Source organism: Choloepus didactylus, chromosome 14 (genome assembly GCF_015220235.1).
Source record: "Choloepus didactylus isolate mChoDid1 chromosome 14, mChoDid1.pri, whole genome shotgun sequence".
In the NCBI taxonomy this organism is placed as follows: Eukaryota; Metazoa; Chordata; class Mammalia; order Pilosa; family Megalonychidae; genus Choloepus; species Choloepus didactylus.
In genome coordinates, this window is record NC_051320.1 from 38,503,013 (window position 1) to 38,523,232 (window position 20,220).

Genomic DNA, 20,220 nt, shown 5'->3' on the forward strand with positions numbered 1-20,220 from the left:
GTCTCCCCCAGGGTGATAATTCCTCTGGGAATGATAAGGATGGGAAATGGGCAATTTGCCAAGGGAAGGGATGCTGGCAGGGCAAAAACAGGTCTTCACAAAAATACATCTATTAATTTCAGAGAGGAAAAAGGCCTCTTTTTAGGAATGATAAACATTTCACAGGAAATTATTTACATTTTCTAAAGTATCAATTTTCTACACAATAATGATTGACTTATTTTAAAAAGATTCTTCCCATATTTAGAGAAGTCTATCTTTGTTATTACCATGTTTGATTTTCTTATATTAACAAGCATACGCTAATATTGGATTCTGTGGTTAGTTAAAATCAATGAAAGATAGATAATGGAATATTACTTCCTTGATAGAACTTTCTAAATGATGGTATATTGATCTTTTAATAAATTTTGGACTCTGAGAAGTTTTATCAAATTTAGTGAAGTCAGCATAAAATAGAAGATACATTAATAAAGATCTCATGCAGATTCTCTGAAGCTTATGATAATGCTTTGATTAATTATCCGAACTAGCCACTTTACCAAGAGCTCTACATGTGTTCACAAATATAATTTAGTCCTCATAAAAATCTTATGAAGAGAGCTCTATTACTATTGTCTCTTATAGATGAGGAAACTGAGGCACAAAGATAGTAAGTAAATCCTCCAGGATCTTGGAGATAATAAATATTTCAGATTCTTGATCCTGCATTCTTATACACCCCTTCTTGTATTGCCTGGTGGGGGAGGGAGTGTGGCAAAGACTGCTAACACAAATATCTATTGACTAAAAACTGAATATATTATGTTGTCACTTAGGGAAACAGGAAAAAAATATTATGATCTATTTTAATCCATTTTAATCCCACATTTTATTTAATCATAATTATAATTTTCAGTAGTAGTAATATTGATAGTAGCAGTAGTGGAAGTAGCAAAAGGATGGTGGAAGTATTAAGAGTAAATATGATAGTGGTGTGATGGTGGTGGTGGTAGAAATAATGGTGCAAGTTGCAGAGATAGTAGCAGCAGTGATCATTTATAATACAATGGTCAGGCTGACATATTGAGTGCTTTTAATAACATTAAAATTTAAAAATGCAACCACTGGATCCAACTTGCTGATTTTGAATTCTAGCTCAACCCTTTTATTAGGAAAGGTCACTTAAACCTTTTTCTAGTCTATTTATTCAGCCATAAATTAATAGCAGCTTCATAGGATTACTACGATATTGAATGATGTAGAAATGTGCATTGCTTAGCATGGTGTCTTCTGTATTTGTTAGGGTAGGCTGGGCTATAGTAACAAATACAACCTGAGCTGTGAGTAGCTCACTGTCCCTTTATAACCCAGAGTCTTGTCACTGTCTGCCCTCAGATACTGAAAGGGCAGATACAACATGTAGGGGCAAACAACTTCTTAAAGATCTTGGATTAGAAAAGGCACATGTCACTTCTGCTCACATTTTGTTATCCAGAACTGTCTAGCAGAACTTTCTGAGATGACAGAAAAGCTCTCTACTTCACACTGTCAAATAAAATAGCCATAAGCCATGTGTTACTACTAAGTTTTTGAAATGCAACTTGTGTAACTAAACAACTGAAAATTAAATTTTATTTAATCCCTATTCATTTAAATTTAAATAGGCACATATGGCTAGTGGCCACTGTAACAGACAGTATATAATGGAGATTTTAAAGACGTGATGTACTAGAGAACAAAAATGGCCACAATGATTTTTCAACCCATATCCATGGCTCTGCAATCTGACTTTGAAGCAATTTCCATCAAGAAGCAGAATTGCCATCCTCTCCTCTTACATCTAGACTGGACTGGTGACCACCCTTTGGTCCAAAGAATATGGTAAAGAACTTGCCATTACTATAGCTAGCCTTACACTTTTGGGATCCTGCCCTTTCATTCAGTGAGCAAAAGCTAGGCTAGTTTGTGAGATGAGAGAAAACCAGGTATGGAGTAAACCCAGTTGTACTTCAATATTTTTCTATGTTGAATTTTAATTTTTTTTTATTTTGGTAATACATATAAATCCAAATTTACCCTTTAATCACTTTCCATTATACAACTAATTAGCATTAACTACACTCATAATATTGTCCTGGAAACCCCACCATTCATCACCAGAACTTTTCCATCACCCCAGACAGAAAATCTGTACCACTTAAGCTATAATTCCCTATCTCCCAGCCCCTGGTAGCTTGTAATCTACGTTTTGTCTCCATGAATTTGTACATTCTACATGTCTCATATAAGTGAAATAACAATATGAGTCCTTTTGCATCTGGCTTATTTCACTCAACATGATGTCTTCAAGGTTCATCCATGTGGTTGCACGTATCAGAACTCCATTCCTTTTCACAGCTGAAGAATGCTGCATTGTACGGATATATCACATTTTGTTTATTTTTCATCTCCCATTGGGACATTTAGGTTGCTTCCACTTTTTGGCTATTGTTAATACTGATGATAACATTGGCGTACAAATATCTGCCTGAGTCCCTGCTTTCAATTCTTTGGGATGTATACCTAGAATCGGAATTGTCGGGTCATTCAATGTTTAAGTTTCTGAGTAATCACCAAACTTTTTTCAGCAGCCATACCAGTTTACATTCCCACATTGGGTTGTTTATCTGTATCTGGACTACATTATAAATGTCCTTTCTTGTTCAGACAGTTTGCAGTATTATCACACAACTGTATCCCTGTTTCCTGCTCATCTTTCTTCACCAGGATATTCCATACAAAGATTTCATTCCTAAGATAATGCAACTCCAGGCAAATTTATTATATCTTCTCACTATAAAACGACATTTCCTGTTACCTAATAGCACATTAGTGTTTCTGAACAAGATCTTTTCTTCCACATAAGTAACCTGGCTATGAGAGCAATTTTGTCACATTTTGGGATTCTTCTCAGGTTAAAATATCAAGTTAATTTTCTTTATTACCTATTTTTATGTGTTAGTGCAGATAGCTGAAACAATGAATGGACTTTATTATCTTTATCTTTTTGGATTACTAGAAATGTTTTATTAATTCAATTTATATCATAGAGGAAATTTTTTCCATAATATCAGTTTTTAAAAGTTTTATCTGGATATTTTTTGGTTCTCCAATTTTGCTTTAAAGTCCTTTTTTGATCAAGTTAACAAATCATTTGACAAAAAATGTGTTACCTTTTATTATGTAGTTAATCCTATCCGTCCCTAGCATTTAATACATACATATAAACTATGATATTAATCACATCAGTATAATCAGTTGTATATATATCCATATACATATATATTCATATTAGATTTTCCAAAATCTAATCTTCCTACTGGAAAGAAATGGAACTCTAGTTTTTCAACCCCAACTTCACTAGTTTTAATTCAATATTTTGTTCATCTATCTTCATTCATGCATTATTCATGAACACATTTATTCATTCATTAATGCACAAATATCAGTCATTCACTATTTTTTTCAAATTCTTGCTGTGTGAGTATAAAATTCTTGCTATGTGAAAAGCTCCATAATTTTTTCTTGCTTTTGAGCTTTTGATTTTTATTTTTGGCAGTATTTTTCATCCACATATTAATCAGTAAATCCATAATTTAGTTTTAGGTAACCATATTTAAAACAATATGAATAATTCACAATTTAACAATGTAAATCTTTTGTAGTTGATTTTTACATTTGATTCATAATGACCACAGCTATCTTTTTCAATCATAGAACTTTAAAAGAGTTGGTGATATTTGGAAAATGAGAGCTTGAAAATTTTTATAGCATAATATGTTATCATGAGACTATGAACTCATTGAATACAGTCCCTGCGCAATGTAAAAATGTGGCCAACTTAAACATTCTCTTTTGTGCACACACACACTCCCACACCTGCACAAACACAGATTTACATACAAATACATGCCAATAAGATGACAAAGAAAGCAGGTATTTGAGGAACATGCAGTAATTAACATTCATTACTATCAGCATATGAAGAAAATGTAGTAATTTATTAATAGCCAGGAGGGTTACTAATAGAACATGACATAATTACAAAGTGACATTATAACAATATACTTTAAAATATTAAACATAAAATGTAATACACAGAAATGCTAATAGTTTAGGAATTAGTTGGATATTGACTTAAGTGATACAATCACAGGGTTGATGAAACTTAATAGTAGAGTGGAGATGTAATGAAAGAAAAAAAGAAACAAAATTTGTAGCAACAGGTGTTCTCATTTGAAATGTACAATCTCTATGTAAGCCACCAAGCCACAATAAATTTTGTTTTCTTCCATGTTATCTTGTTTAACCTGATAGCAATAATTGGTTTTTATGTCATTTCTCCAATTTTATTTCTTGTAGCCATGAATTTCAGCTGTTCTCCAATACGTGTATTGATTTTGAGGGTTTGCCAGTGCTTTTGGCTTTTGTTACTATGCAAAGAAGTCCATGTTAACCTTTCAGATTATCGACCCTTAGAAGTAAGAGAGAAAATGTTTTTATTTAGTACTAACGCAAAGTTAATCAAAACATTTTTAATGACATTCATTTATATTTTAAAGGCTATATCCAGGCCTCAGGCAAAATCATACAAAAATGTAGCTATATTAGCTCTCCATAGATTTGCTTTCCTCTATATCTCTGTTACTGATGAATTTGCAAGATGGACTCATTTTTACCAAATTTTGTGGTAACTGAACCCACTGTGTTCTTCCAACATCCATATTCTAAACACCAATCAATCAAATCTATTGCAAACTTGCTTCAGGAAAAAAAATGGAGAAGGAGATTATTTGAAGAAAACTGGGTTAGTTCATGGAAAACCAATGCAGCAATGACTGATTTTTACTGGAAACTTAAGCCATCAGCAATTATGTCAGATAACATTTTCATCACATACTCTCCTGTCTCTAGATGTTTCTTTTGCATCTCTGCTTCATTTTTCCTTATTTGCAGAATGCCTTTCTTTCCTTATAGCTGGTTGTCTCAGAGCCCTCACTTTGCAACAGGCTAACTCCCCCTCTCTCCTCCATGCTTCAGGCACTGATCCTTCCTAGGACCTGTCGCCATGCATTATGATCGCTAGCACACAAGATTGAAAGAAAGGATGTAAAGTTGAGGCCAGGAGTGCTTGGAGACTGACCCATCACCCTGCACTAGTTGTTCTCTCCTACCTAAGACTTCTCTAACTGCACAGCTATCATAATGAAATTATGCATATTGTCTTCACTTTACAGAACAAGAAACAAATGCTTAATAGTGAAATGATTTTCAAAAACCATACCATAGGAAAAGACAGAGCCAAATTGAGCTGACTATACCCTGAAACACTGTTTTCCCAGTTCTATAGGGAAAAGAGTCCAAGGCAAGGAATAAGTGCTAGACCTTTATTTTGGAGATGAAATTCTGGGCAGTAAATATAGGGAGATGGGAAGCATGATTGGAGAACATGGGAAAAAGGCCAAGTACTGTGTTGAAGCACTGGTCACTTCACAATGAGCCACGAATGAAACTTAGTGGATTTCTTAGCAGGTGCAATTTTACAAGTCTCTGAACAAATGTCATAGAAAACCTTTACCATGGTACACTCCAAGGGAAAAAAAAAAGAATGTATCTTCTTGTCTCTTTCCCCTTTTCTGTCTCCCATTAGACAAAGCTTCCTTTAGAACTTCTGACAGACACCGAGGAAGGCCAATTTAAGACCCTGTGATATGGCTTCTTATTGTAGCCAGGAATTAGAAGGAGTACTACAGAGATAAGAAAAGTTTTGATACCATCTCAGGTGGAGGAAATATGTTCATTTCAGAAGAATTCTACTGCAATAGTGACTGGGGCAAAGTGAGGAGCTAGGAGTTCAAGATAAGGTGAAATTGAGAAAATATGAGGTCATACTGATGATTTACCAAATATAATTATCAAACAATAAAGCAGAAATTGCAAAAATAGTCAACTTGGGTTTTATCCCCCACAATTTTCCCTAGAAAGTTGTTAGAAAATGAAATCATCCCAAAGTGAAGCTGCTCTAGTTTGCTAATGCTGCCAGAATGCAAAACACCGGAGATGGATTGGCTTTTATAAAAGGGGTTTATTTGGTTACACAGTTACAGTCTTAAGGCCATAAAGTATCCAAGGTAACACATCAACAATTGGGTACCTTCACTGGAGGATGGCCAGTGGTGTCCAGAAAACCTCTGTTAGCTGGGAAGGCACATGGCTGGCGTCTGCTCCAAGTTCTGGTTTCAAAATGGCTTTCTCCCAGGACATTCCTCTCTAGGCTGCAGTTCCTCAAAAATGTCACTCTTAGTTGCACTTGGGGTATTTGTCCTCTCTCAGCTTCTCCAGAGCAAGAGTCTGCTTTCAATGGCCGTCTTCAAACTTTCTCTCATCTGCAGCTCCTGTGCTTTCTTCAAAGTGTCCCTCTTGGCTGTAGCTCCTTTTCAAAACATCACTCACAGCTGCACTGCGTTCCCTCTGTCTGTCAGCTCATTTATATGGCTCCAGTGACTCAACTTAGACCCACCCCGAATGGGCAGAGCAAAACCTCCATGGAAATTATCCAATCAGTCATCACCCACAGCTGGGTGGGGTGCATTCCAAAGAAACACTCAAAGAATTACAATCTAATCAACACTGATAACCTCTGCCCACACAAAATTGCATCAAAGATAATGACGTTTGGGGGACACAATACATTCAAACCAGCACAGAAGCTAATGAAAATCATAAGGAGAAATGTAAAGAGATTCATCATAGCACTGTGGGTGGGAGCAAAGACTGCGAGCCAATTTATGGGGAAAAGGATTATTGAAACATGATGTATGCAGCAAACATGAGCCATTACTTAGATTTACTTATGATTCATGGAAAGAGTCTGAAATATAGTGTTATGTGAAAAATAAAACACAATTACCAATGTAGAAAGGAACAAAAGACTGCCACTCTCACTTGAGCAAGGAAAAAAACTAGGTAAGCTACCAAATTCTAGTACTGAAAAGAAGCAGAGAGCTGGAAACACAAAGAAACCAAACAAACTTAATACTAAACAGTAACACTCCCGGTTTAGAAGAGAACAGACCCACAGCTGTTTTCATAATTAACCGTGTGGATGGAGAAAACAAAGCAAAATCCAATATCAATTGGCTTAAGGAGAAACCTTATGGATCTTTAATGGCCACATGTGTATTTGTGTATTGGATTAAAATCCCAAGGATTCCTAGCCACAGAGCCATATTGGGAAAGATGGTTGCTCACTAACTTTCACTGAGTGCATGAGGTCAGTACACCAAGGGCTGTAGAAAGAGCTGGATAGCTGAGTGAGATCTCATTCAGGGCTTCTCCCAAGCACGAGACAGTGGACTCATTGAAGGTTGGGGGCATAGCTGAAGAACTGGGCTCTCCAAGGCACAGGGGTCTTCATCAAAAGCAACATAGTGGCTGTCAAAGGCCACAGGACAAGAAAGAGAACTGAGTGAAATCTGTCTGAGGAAATCTGGTCCTTCACTGAGCACGATGCAGCTGATCTCTGAAGGCTGGGAGCAAGACAGCAAAGTGAGTGGGTATTTCTCAAGGAGTAGAAAGCAAGGAGTGGGACTGGAGATTAAAGATAACTTTCCAGCAAAAGAAAAGGCTGGCAGGTGGTATGTACAACAGAGAAATCTTTCACGGTTTAGAAAGAACAAAGAGAAATAGAGAAAAAACAAAAAGAACATGAATAAGAAAGCTGGTATAGATAAAAAGGGACATTTCCAAGAATAGGGGTTGAGTGATCAAGAATACATAAAATTCCTAAATATATGTGTACTAATATAACAAAGAAGGGTCACTTCTTCCAAAGATACAACAATCCTCAATTTGTATATACGTAATAATAGAATTTATAGTTATATGAAGCAAAAAACGACAGAACTAAAGGAAGAAATAGACAAGTACACAATCATAATTTGGAATGTTAAAATTCTTATTTTATTAACTGGGTAAAGGCAATATACCCAAAATTATAGAACATTATAGAACACTGTATCAAAAAAAGGCATAAAGCACATTTTTAAGTGCACACTAAACTTTCACCAATAGATCAAATTATGTGATCTAAAAAAGTTTCTAGAAATTTCAAAACTCAAATTCAGAGTATGTGCTCTGACAACAAGTTTATAACCATCATATGTACAGAGAATCCCCAGATATTTCGATATCCACAATATATTCTAAATTACCAGTGGGTTAAAAAAATCATAAGGAAAATTAAAAAATTTTGAATTGAAATGATACTAAACAAAACAATGTCTCAAAATGTGTAGAGAAGAGCTAAAGGAGTGCGTAGAGGGGACTTTATAGCTTTAAGTTCCTATATTAGAAAAGAGCATTTTCTTATCCGTTATCCTTTGTTTACCTTAAGAGATTAGAAAAACAAAAGAAAAATAGAGCCAAAATAAATAGAAGGAAGGAAATAATAAAAATCATAGCACATATAATTAAAATTAAAAGAATAACTTACAGACAGAGAAAATCACCAATGTTAAAGCTGGTACTTTGAAAAGACAGATAAAACTGTTAACCCCTATGAAGACTAATGGGATAGAAAGAGAGAACACAAATTGCCAATATCAGAAATGAAAGTGGATACACCATTGCTGAACATACAGACATAAATAATAATAATAATTTACATGATTGTGGTGAAGGTTACACAAATATACACATCATCAAATTGTATAGAACTGTATATAAACAGATATAGAGATGTGTATATATATACACACACACACATATAATAGCATCCATCCACACACACACAATAGCATCCACATGAAATATGAATAAGCTCTGTGGATTGTATCAATGCCAATTTAATTGTTTTGATATTACACTATAGTTATGCAAGCTATTGCCATCGAGTGAAACTGAGTTAAAGGTACACAGAACTAAGTGTACATTTTACTTTGCAACTTCCTGTGCATCTATAATTTTTAAAAAATAAGTTAGTAAATAAAAGGTTTCAGGACAAGTGGTATATAATTGGTTCTCAATGAATATAGGTATAGCAATAATAATATTAAGAAATATCATAAAATAAAAAAATATTATGAACAAATTTCTGTTAATAAATTCAATAACTTAAAATGACATGTATCTTGAATTTAAAACTTACCAAAATTGACACAAGAAACACTTTAGAAAACATAGACACTTAGCTACTTGAAAAATTAAATTCATTATCAGTAGCCTTTTAGTAAAGAAAACTACAAGCCCAGGTGGCTTCTTTGGTTAATTCTATCAACATATTAAAAAATCATTATCCCAATTTTGTCTAAATTCTTTCAGAAAATGAAGGAGAGAATTCATCCCAATTTTATTTATTAGTCAACTATCTCTAACACTATAGCCAGGCCAGTGCATTAGGAAAAAACAACTCATTATTGATAAGAAGTCCATTCTCTGCTAATTTATTGATATATTTGATTCTATCCCAATCAAAATCCCAGAAGGATTGATTTATTTGTTTATTTATTTATTTATTATAATTTGTCAGGCTGATTCTAAACTTTATATGAAAGCAGAAAGAACCTGCATAGTCAAAATGCTGTTGAAAAGGAAAAACAAAGAGAATATTTACACTAAATGATTACAGACTAACTACACAGTACATTCATCAGAACAGTATGAAACTGCCATAAATAAGTAGCTCAAGAAAGTAGAATAGAGAGTCCAGAAACAGACCTATACATATGTTTTGTTTTTTTTTTTAAATCAAGGCTCCAAGGCAATTTTGGGTGGAAAGCCTTTTGTTTTAACAAATGTAACAAATGGTGCCGCAACAACTGGATCTCTGTATCAATCAGTACCTCCACTAGAGACACAGAACCGGTAGCCAATAGGAGGATGGATGTATTTACACATACATATACTGACTACTGGATACATACAAGGGAGAGATTTACTGAAAGGAATTGTCACACATGATTGTGGAAGCTGGCTAGGCAAATCTGAAATCCATATGGTAGTCTGTCAGGAAGGGCAGGCAAGAAAATCTTGGGCAGAAACGGATGTTGCAGGTCACAGGTAGGATTTCCTGTTCAGGGAAACTTCAGTACTCTTTTTTAAGGCCTTTCAACTGATTGGATCAGGCCCACCTACATTTTCCAGAATAAGCTCTTTTACATAAAGTCAACTGATTGTAGAGGTTAATCATATCTAAAAAATATCTTCACAGCAACAACTATATTAGTGTTTGATTGAATAACTGTGGGCTATAGCATAGCCAATTTGAGCAATTCTTGTTCAACAAAAGACACTAGTAAGAAATAAAAGAGACAAGATACAGACTGAGGAAAATATTTCCAATATAAATATTTGACAAAGTCTTATGCCCAGAATATATTAATACTCCTAAAAATCAAAACTAAAAAGACCTCAATAAATAAATGATCCCAAACTTATGTAAATATATATAAATACTTCACAATGAATTAAATGGCCAATAAGCACATGAGAAGGTACTCAACATCATTAGTCATCATCAAACGAAAACCACAGTGATACGTCATTTATTACCCTCTAGAATAGCTAAAATCAATCAAGAATGATAATATAAAATGTTGGTTAGGTTGTGGAGCAATTAGAACATTCATGTATTAAATGTACAATAACTTTGGAAAATGCTTTGTCAGTGTATTATAAAAATTAAACACACCTCTATTTTATGATGTAGCAATCCTCCTAGGTATTTATGATGACAAATGAAAATATATATCTCCCAAAAGAACTTTTATGACAATGTTATTAGCAGATTAATTTATGATAGCCAAAAACAAGAAAGGGCTTAAATAACCATCAACAATCAGTTGACTGTGGTACATTTATAAAATGACATGCTACTCTGCAGTAAAGAGGAAAAACAACTAATAGGCAGAACAAAATGGGTGACTCTCAAAAACATTCTTCTAAGTAAAAGAGTGCCAACACAGAGGGATACATACTATATGACTCCGTTTTACACGACATCTAGAAACAAACAAAACTAATCTGTGGGGGATGATTTGGATAAGGGCAAAAGGGATCTTTTGAGGGTGATGAAAATATTCTCTATTTTATTTTGTAAGTAGTTATATGGTTGCATATATTTGTCAAAACTTGTTGAACTGAACCCTTGAGATATGTGCATTGTGTTGTGTGTTTATTATGTCTCATAAATTAAAAAAGAAATGTAAAACAACAGTGTGGTTTTTTAAGATATGCATATTACTCATAGAAAGTTAATGTGAAGTTCTTACATTAAGTACAGAAAGAGGGTGCTTTATAAGCCAAGGAATGTAAAGGAGGATAGGATATAGAATAAAAGTAATATAATGTATAAGATATGGAGAAAGTTGTGCTTTTTTTTTTTTCTTTTAATTGTATATTCTCACCACTTTGTTGGGGTTGAGATATTCAGGGGTCTTGTTTGCAAATGGATGGATGGTGGTGTGTAAACTGCTTTCTAAGGTAAGTGGATATTCTTGGTTAATTTTTGAACATTTCATTTTCAAGTAAAAGTTATAGAATTTTCCTTCTAATATTTTTGAACAACATAAAATTTGAAATAACTTGTTTTAAAAGGATTTATTGTAAGTCTGCTGAAGAAATCGCTGGAAAAGTTGGTGAAGTGTCAGAAAATGGAAGCCTATCAGCACATACTGCTTTTGAGCACTTTTTATCTCAAGGGCACCAAAATTTTCAATTAATTTGAAATACTGTGCTTTTCATATCTTAAAATACAAAAAATATTAACCACGATTGTTTCTCTCCATATTGTGTGTGTTGTCTCGTTCTGATTAGATTAATTCTTTTGGTCCATTTCATAGTTTTTATGAGATATATGCAGAAACAATGTGTTTTCCTCAAAAATGTTCAATTAGAGGCTATTATACTAACAGATGCCATCTAGTAAGAGATTTTTCTCTTGAAAATCATCTTGAGTTTTGAGTATACAAGGAAATAATTTTCATTATGCACTTTGTGTCAGAGAGATTTTGAGTACAAATTTTATTTTTCATTTTTGCAGAGAAATCTTTCTTCTCTTTGAAATCTGACACATAGAGATTTGGAAACACATCCTGGAATCTCTTCTAAAGAGAAGTGGTACTTTTTGATAATATTCTCCATATTTTCTATAATTCCTATTTTAGAGGTCACCCTCAATATCTGTTACCAATTGCTGACATTTCACAACATATTCTTTATTGACAAAGACCAGTTTTTCCCCTGAAGATGAAGAAGAATAGAAAATAATTTTACATAAATAATGCATTAAAAGAATAACATCTATTTTACATAATATGTTTCTACCTTAAAGATAAATATACTTTCTAATAACTCTTTTGGGGAGAATATTTAAATCTTTCCATTAATAGTTAATCAAAAACAGAATGCAATGACATGGAATAAATTCATTGAGTAAAACAACTAATCAGAGGGAAATGGTTCTTAAAACAGTGTTCTTACTGCATTTTATTGTATAGCCCACTCTAGTTTAAAATGACTGTAATTATATATACATGTATATACATATATATATTGCATGCTATGTAATTCTCATTATTTTTATAAATTTATGTACCAGTAGAGAAGGTTTAAAATGTATATATTAGTGAAAAGATCTCCATTTGGTTATTTAGCACCAATGGGTCCAAAGTTTCCATAGATTAATGTCTTCCTATACACAGGAAATTTTATTATTAAAGTGCTTGCCCTTGAAAGCTTCTAAATTTTCAGAAATCACGTTCAAATGTGAACTATGAAAATATTTTTCTAACTTATTCATCTTTTATTAAAACTGATTCAGTATTCAGAGCACCATGCTCTGTGTATGAAGCTAAATGTGACATTCTTATTCTGAAAGAATATGCTGATTCATAAAAGATGTGTGTGTGTAAACTGGTATTTACAAATTTATTATGTACAAAAATATAAATATGCCCACCTTTCCTTAAGTCTTGAAACATACACACACAGCCATTTACTAAAAGGAATAATTATTTCTTGTTAGGTAATCTCCATGGTTCTCTCTCTCTTCTTTCCCTCTTGCAGAAGCCAATGTAAAGAAAGCTAAAAGATATGAAGGGATTAAAATTATCTGTATATTGAATAACTAAATGAGAGTGAAGAGCCCAGAGTGAGAAAACTGGGCTTAAGGGAGGTTTCCACTGATAATTAAAAGTGAGAAGGTAAGAAAAATGTCTCCATGATAGAAATACTTAGAGTGACAGAAAGATGAAGAGTTAATTTTAAGGTGTTTTACTGTATGCTAAGAATGTGCATCATTCAATTATAATGTTTCAAGAAATTGAGTAAAGGCTTAAATTTCTTTCAATTTTAATTGTTGTCTATATGTTGTTTCTTTTTCTTAACACCACAGTAGTGTAAAAGCCACATATGGAGTCAGTTTTATTTGAGTACAAGGACACAGCCTACATTATATAACAGAAATAAGATTTCTTAGAGTAGGCAACATTTGACTTGCCTTCTGGCAAATTAATAAGAGATAATCAGGATAACAATGAGAAGACAGAATAAGGAATAAACAAAGTGTCATGGATAAAGAGAGAAGCAATAAAGAGCATAGCTCATTTGTGAAATGCAAATAATTCAATATGGATGAAAAAGGAAAATGAAATGGGACACTGGTAAAAAATGAAAAGGGGTGACAGTCATGAGCTAGACATGAAAGGGATTCTGTATGAAGTACTAGCATGTACGTTCCCATTCATTAGTCACATTTCTTTCAGAAATATATTGCTCACTGCATCATACAGGAAACTGATCCAGAAAATTGGAGCATTTTAAAAGAACAGCTTTGATTTATATCTATAGCATCTGACTCATTCTTTAAAAACTACAACGAGCGAGATCCTCAAGGTTCCAAAATTAGCATACTACAAATCCTTCTTTTGTGGAGTCTGCACACTGAACATGGAGAAAGGCATGTGCACTTCAAAGATCACTTTCTATTTTGCGTTTGAATGCTACCAGAAAGCTAGAGTGTTAATGGGAGCTCACGAGAGATTATTTAAGAGGATCATGGAAGTGGACCTCTAGATTTGCTTTGAGAAAGAAACAAAATATAGTTCAAGTGGAGCTTTCAGAAATAGTAAAATATTATAGCTAGTGGTTTTCTGAATGAAAGAACTGAGTAAAGGATTAGAAGTAAGAGAGTACAGACTATACAAGGAAGAAGTGGCAGTACTACTTGTCAACAGTGTGAATTGTAAATAAGGGGCAGTTCGTGGTGCATCTAAAGATTTGAATGTCAGGCAAGGTTGACTGCCTGAGAGTATGTGCATGTGCTCAAAAAGAAATGGGAATATAGAAGGAACACATTTTAAGTGGAAGGAAGATGATATTTGTGATCTTGAACATACTGAGTTTGGTGTGTCCACAGAGTATTTGCAGGGATATTTAAGCTATTAATTTGTTAGAGATGTGGCAACCCAGGATCTCCAGGATTTGGACTGAAGAGGGAAAGAATCCATGGAATGAATTTATGTAACTGATTCACTCTTTCCCTGCGGGCGGGGATATTGGAGAAGGGAATGAATAAACTTGACCAGTCCTCCTTATAAACATGCTAACAATATTACTAAGGGGAAGTTAACTGGGGATCCTTATTAAAAATACATTTTAGTAGTATATATCTGATCTGCATGGGTTGTTTACTGTTAATAAACCTGGAAGCTATGGATTTATGGGGCATGGCTGACTGAATAGAGTTAGTTATATAGGCATTTAATCTATAAGAGTATAAAACTGGGGAGTCTCAAAATTGAAACAGTTTTTTTTCTTTTTTGAGAACAGTATTTCCATTCACATTGTTCATGAAAACTCATCTTTAAGTTCAAAACCAATTTGGAAGCCTTGCCTGATAGATACAGATTTCCATGGAAGGAAAAGCTGCATCTGGTTTTTTGCATTTAATTAGATATTGAGTATTAGCCATGATTTGTATAAGACAACTTACAACCCTGCTGGTAAAGCAATAACATTATTAGGTCATTGAAGTTTCACTGAGTAGAAGGAAGAGTGATGAAGACATGAAAGCATAGATGAGGTTGAAGAAGACCCAAGAATGGTCAGAGTTTAGCAGGAAAATAACTAAAAATTAAGTTGTCAAGGTGCCAAATGTTGGAGTCATTGCTGAGGAAAAGGACAGGGAAAAAGTATTAGATTTCATGACTATGCAGTAAATTCTCTGAGATAGTTCAGATTCTCTTTCAAGATATTAAAGTAAGAGTGAGTAATAAGGATACAGATTCATCCTGGAAACATTAGAAGATACGGAAGATAGTTAAAAACTTAGTTGATTTAATGGAGGGCAAAAGTGGTATCTTAGTTTGGCAGGGCTGCTATGACAAATACCACAGAATGTGTTGGCTTAAACAACAGGAATTTATTGTCTCACAGTTTAGGAGGCTACAAATTCAGTCTCAGGACATCAGCAAATCAGCAAGCCATGATTTTTCCAAGTCTGTAGCATTCTGGTGGGGGCTCAGTCTCTGCCTGTGTCACATGGCAATCTGTCTCTTTCTGTCTCCTCCGGTTTCTGTTGACTGACTGTGTCCAAATTTCCTCTGTTTAAAAGGACTCTAGTCATATGGATCAAGGCCCACATTCATTCAGTTTGGTCTCATCTTAATTGATAACATATTCAAAGATTCTATTTACAAATAGGTTCATACCCACAGGACTGTGAGTTAGGCCTTGAACATGTCTTTTCTGGGGGACATGAGTCAATCCCCAACAAATGGTAATGACACTGTACATATTAATAATGTTAATTAACACATATTCTTTGCCTGCTGATATAATTTACTTGAATTATATCATTACATTGCTCTCACCAAACTTATATGATAAATATGGTTATTAATCCATTTTCAAAGATGAAGGAATTGAGTTTAAAAAGTTATGTATCTGCCCAAGATTACAAACATAGTATATTTTTGAGCTAGAATCAAAACCCAGACATTATGTCTCTAAAATCCTCAGTCTAAATCTTGATGCAATAAAGAAAGAGCATTATGGGAATTACACACCATGTATTTTGCACTTAGTAGAAGGGCAAGTAAAATCCGAAGATAGCTTCAAATTAGAAGAATAGAGAGATAAAGAACAAAAAGCCTATTAGTCAGAGCTAGGAAGTGGGAGGAATGGAGAATATGAGATTTTCATCAGAAAGGGAAATTTCACAACTCAAACCTAAGAATATTTGAGAAATTTTGAGTAATGACTAGTCTTGGGTTGATTATTTTGAGGAGGAATTAGTGCAAATGCATAAAACTTGCTTTCACTCTTTTCAAATACTGAAGGTTCTAGAGAAGTACATAAATCAAGTGAGGCTGGCTATAATGACAAGCAGGTAAAGACAGAAGTGTAAAATGCAATTGTTCTAAAGATCTTATTAAAAATAAAAAAAGGAACATAATGATAAAACTGGTTTGTCGGTTGGCTTCCCTGTAGGCATGGATTTAGGAAATCTCCTCTGGCACAGTTTGACTAAAAGCCTTTACAGAAAAAAAGTTCAGATGCATTAGTTCAGGATTTAAGAGAAAATCAGACAGACTGGGTTCTTTTGTCACCGTTTTTCCTCTAACTTATTGTAACCTTGGTCAGGGTTCTTGGCTTCTTCAAGTCTCTACATTCCCTTATGTATTAAATTGGGATAGAAATAAAATCCATCTCCAAAGTCACCATGAGTATCAAAAGAAAAAAATGATTTTTCAAGCACACTATTTGACATATTCTAAGTATTTAGTTTATGCTAGTATTAATATTATTACAGATGTTTTAATAAAAAATATGTCTTATTTCTCAGCAAGTTAAATTTGTTGATTTTTATTAAGATCGCTATTTAGCAAATAATATTTTATATTCTCAAGATTGAATTCAAAACACAAAGGAGCAATTATTTAAAATATTTTTTTCCTATTATTTTAGGTTTCTCTATTCTCTCCATCTCTTTTCTCTTTGCTTTTCTTAAGGAATGATTACCTTATCAGGAGCCATTAAGATGTCAATATAATTGCATTAACCTTGTTTTGACTCTTTCAAGTAAGGTGGACACAAGTACTAACTGCTTAGCAACTGAAAAGACATATTTTATTAATACAGTTGTTTGCTTAAAAAACATACACTAAGTAAGGGAAATCAATTTGAAAAGCTGAGAGCAGAATGTTAAAATATTACTTTCACATTGAGGCAAATTTAACAAGGGTGCATTTATTTATTGTGCCTGGAATTCTCTATATAATTGCATTGTATTTCCCGCCTGCTATTTGTGTATGAATAAAAGTCTCACCCTCACTACACAATTCCTCTGCTCTTCTATTAGACCTTGGGTTTGAGTTATAATGGTAGATTAAGTTTTAACTACAGACATAAAGCTGCCACCCTATCTGAAAGTGTTGCTTTATGCACCCACAGTTTCACTGTGCAGCTTCCTTTATGCTCCAATTTTCCTTTTTCTAGAATCCTCTAGGTACTTCATTGTGATTGTTTGTGTGAGGTATATTTGGTCAGTGAGGCATGTAATGCATTTATAAATTACATAGTCAAGATTTTGCATAGAAGTCTATGCTTTATTTAGAGTACTTTAAAAAATCACACTGTCGTAAAATATGATCAGGATTAAACTACAAATAAGAAGAAATAGCATTAAACTAGCATTAAATCTAGTTGAAGTCCATGGTTCTTTGTATTCAGTTCTCTCTCTAATTTGTCTCTAATAATAGTAGCTAATCTCAAACCTGATTTCCTTTGTTATGTGTGTGTGTGTGTGTGTATGTGTGTCTGTGCCATTGAATAAAACACCTAAAATTACTTAAGAAATGTTTGTAGTGGGTGGGTAGAAGGAGTAATAAAAACAAACACAGTTTAAAGTACTTTATATATTATTTCATTTAAACATTACATCAATCCAATAAACTGCTATTAGTATTTCATCCCCATTTTGTAAAAGAGAAAAATGATGCTCAGCATGTTAAAGGAATTTGCCAAAAGATATTCAGAAGTAATGATAATACCTATGATGTGTGAGAATATACTACTTACCAGTCATTTTTAGTATATTATTATACTTAATTGTTACAGGATTCCAAGAGTGGATAAGTCTTTTACAAATAAGACCCTCATGGAAGTTAACTAGCCACATTATTACAAATAGGCACAACTGCTATTTATGCCTTAATCTCTTTAAGTCCAAAGAGAGTGGCCAATTTTTGCCTTTTATAGTAAGTGAAAATCCTTGAATATGTGTCTACTAACCAGGTTAAGAAGACCTCTTTGGGAGATGCATTCAATAGGAAGAAAGAAGGCAGAATATGAATAGCGTTTCAGTTTTAAGTTACACCATGCTGTTCCAGTTCTGATGATTTTTTTTTTAATCCAGAAATGTCTTTTCTGCACATTACACCTCAGTGTTCCAAAATACCTTCCCTTGTCTGCAGAGCCATGGCTGGGTCAGGGAGAAGTTCTTGAGAGTAGATTGATTTTAAGTTAAGCCTTCTCCAAGAAATTAACAGGGGGTTTGAGAAGGGATGTTTTTGTTGTTGTTGCAGAATTCTATAAAGTTTCTGCTTTATCCTGGATATTGTATTTGGTAATTAGAGAGTACAACTCACAAAAAGAAATGAAACTAAGTTTAATGAAAAAAAATTGTAGATATGTTTATAGAAAGGTCTGTGTTACAGGCCCTGCTGAACTCTGAATAGTTGTGTGAAGGAGGGGAATACTTATCCTCTCTGAGCTTCATTTTTCTCATCTATTAAATGGGGTATCAAAATGCTGCCCTCCAGGTACATGTCAGCTCTAATTGTCTGTGAAATCACGGAGGCAGGTGGAACAAAGCATATCATGTTTTAGAAGAAAATACTAAACTTGAAAAATAGACATAAAACCTTGTTAGATATATTTGTGAAAGCATGTCAGCAAAATTCCTTTAATTGGTGCTCATATTTGTTGAGAACTAATGGTGTAAATTGTTTTGTGCTAAGCATCAAGAAATACCACCAAAAGAAGACAACAGAAATCCAAATCTTCAACTTGGGAGCACTTATCTGGAAAACAATTTCTCTTTCAGACCATCAGAAGATTTTAAAATGGAAAACACTTTGAAATAAATGTCACATTTAATGGAATAGTTCCTTATGCTCAGATGCTGCCCTGTAGAACAAACCCCAGGCACATCTTCCATATTTATTCTCCAACAGGCACAGTTTCCATGACTTTATATTTTATCTTCACAAGCATAGAGTCAGTTCTGCTACAGTTCTTACTTTAAAAAAACAGTTCTGTTCCAACACAATTGATATATGAGGGTACAATTAGAATATAATCTATATTTCATGTTTGTTTATGCTATATTTTTGCCCAGGAAAACACTAGATAAATGCAAGTAACTATATCCAGAAGAATCAAGCTGTTTATGAATACAAAAAACATACACATGCACACACTTCTAACACCCACTGGCTACCTCGGTCTTGGTTTACTTATTATCCAACCAGTCTGTATTTTTCTATTCTATCTCATTTTTGAGAATATATATTTAATTCATCATTCAAAATGCCAAGCCTGTCTAATCCTCCTCGTCCCAAAATACCAAGCAGAGGATGCAAAAGGAAAATTAATATTGAAGAGAAGATTGAAATAATGAAATGTTTTTGGAAAACACTATAGAAAATTGCTCTCTCTCCAGCAATAATCATGAAGAAATCTACATTGTCAACCATCAGAAACAATGCTGCAAAAATTAAAAGAAAAAAAAAAAGTTTATGGCTAGAACAACGTCGAGTGCTGTGAAGTCAATAAGAACAAGGAATAAAGAAACAGACAAAATGGGAAGACTGTTTTTGAACATATGAATTGAAAACTGAACAGTGAAAAAAATCAGGTACAACCATTCGCACAATCAAAAAGAAAGCACTACCTGTACATGAAGACCTTAAATTGCCAAATCTTGTAGAAGTGGCTTCTTTTAATGCTAATAGTGTCTGGCTGAGTGATTTCAAATATTGCTACAACTGTCAGTCTTCCACTCTTGGGCCAACATACTAGTGCATATGAAAAATTCAGGGCTAAAAAGTTGTAGCCATGATAAAGAAATTATTTGAAGTAGAAGACTATACATTGAACTAAATTTTCAATTTTGATGAAATGAGCATCTCTTAT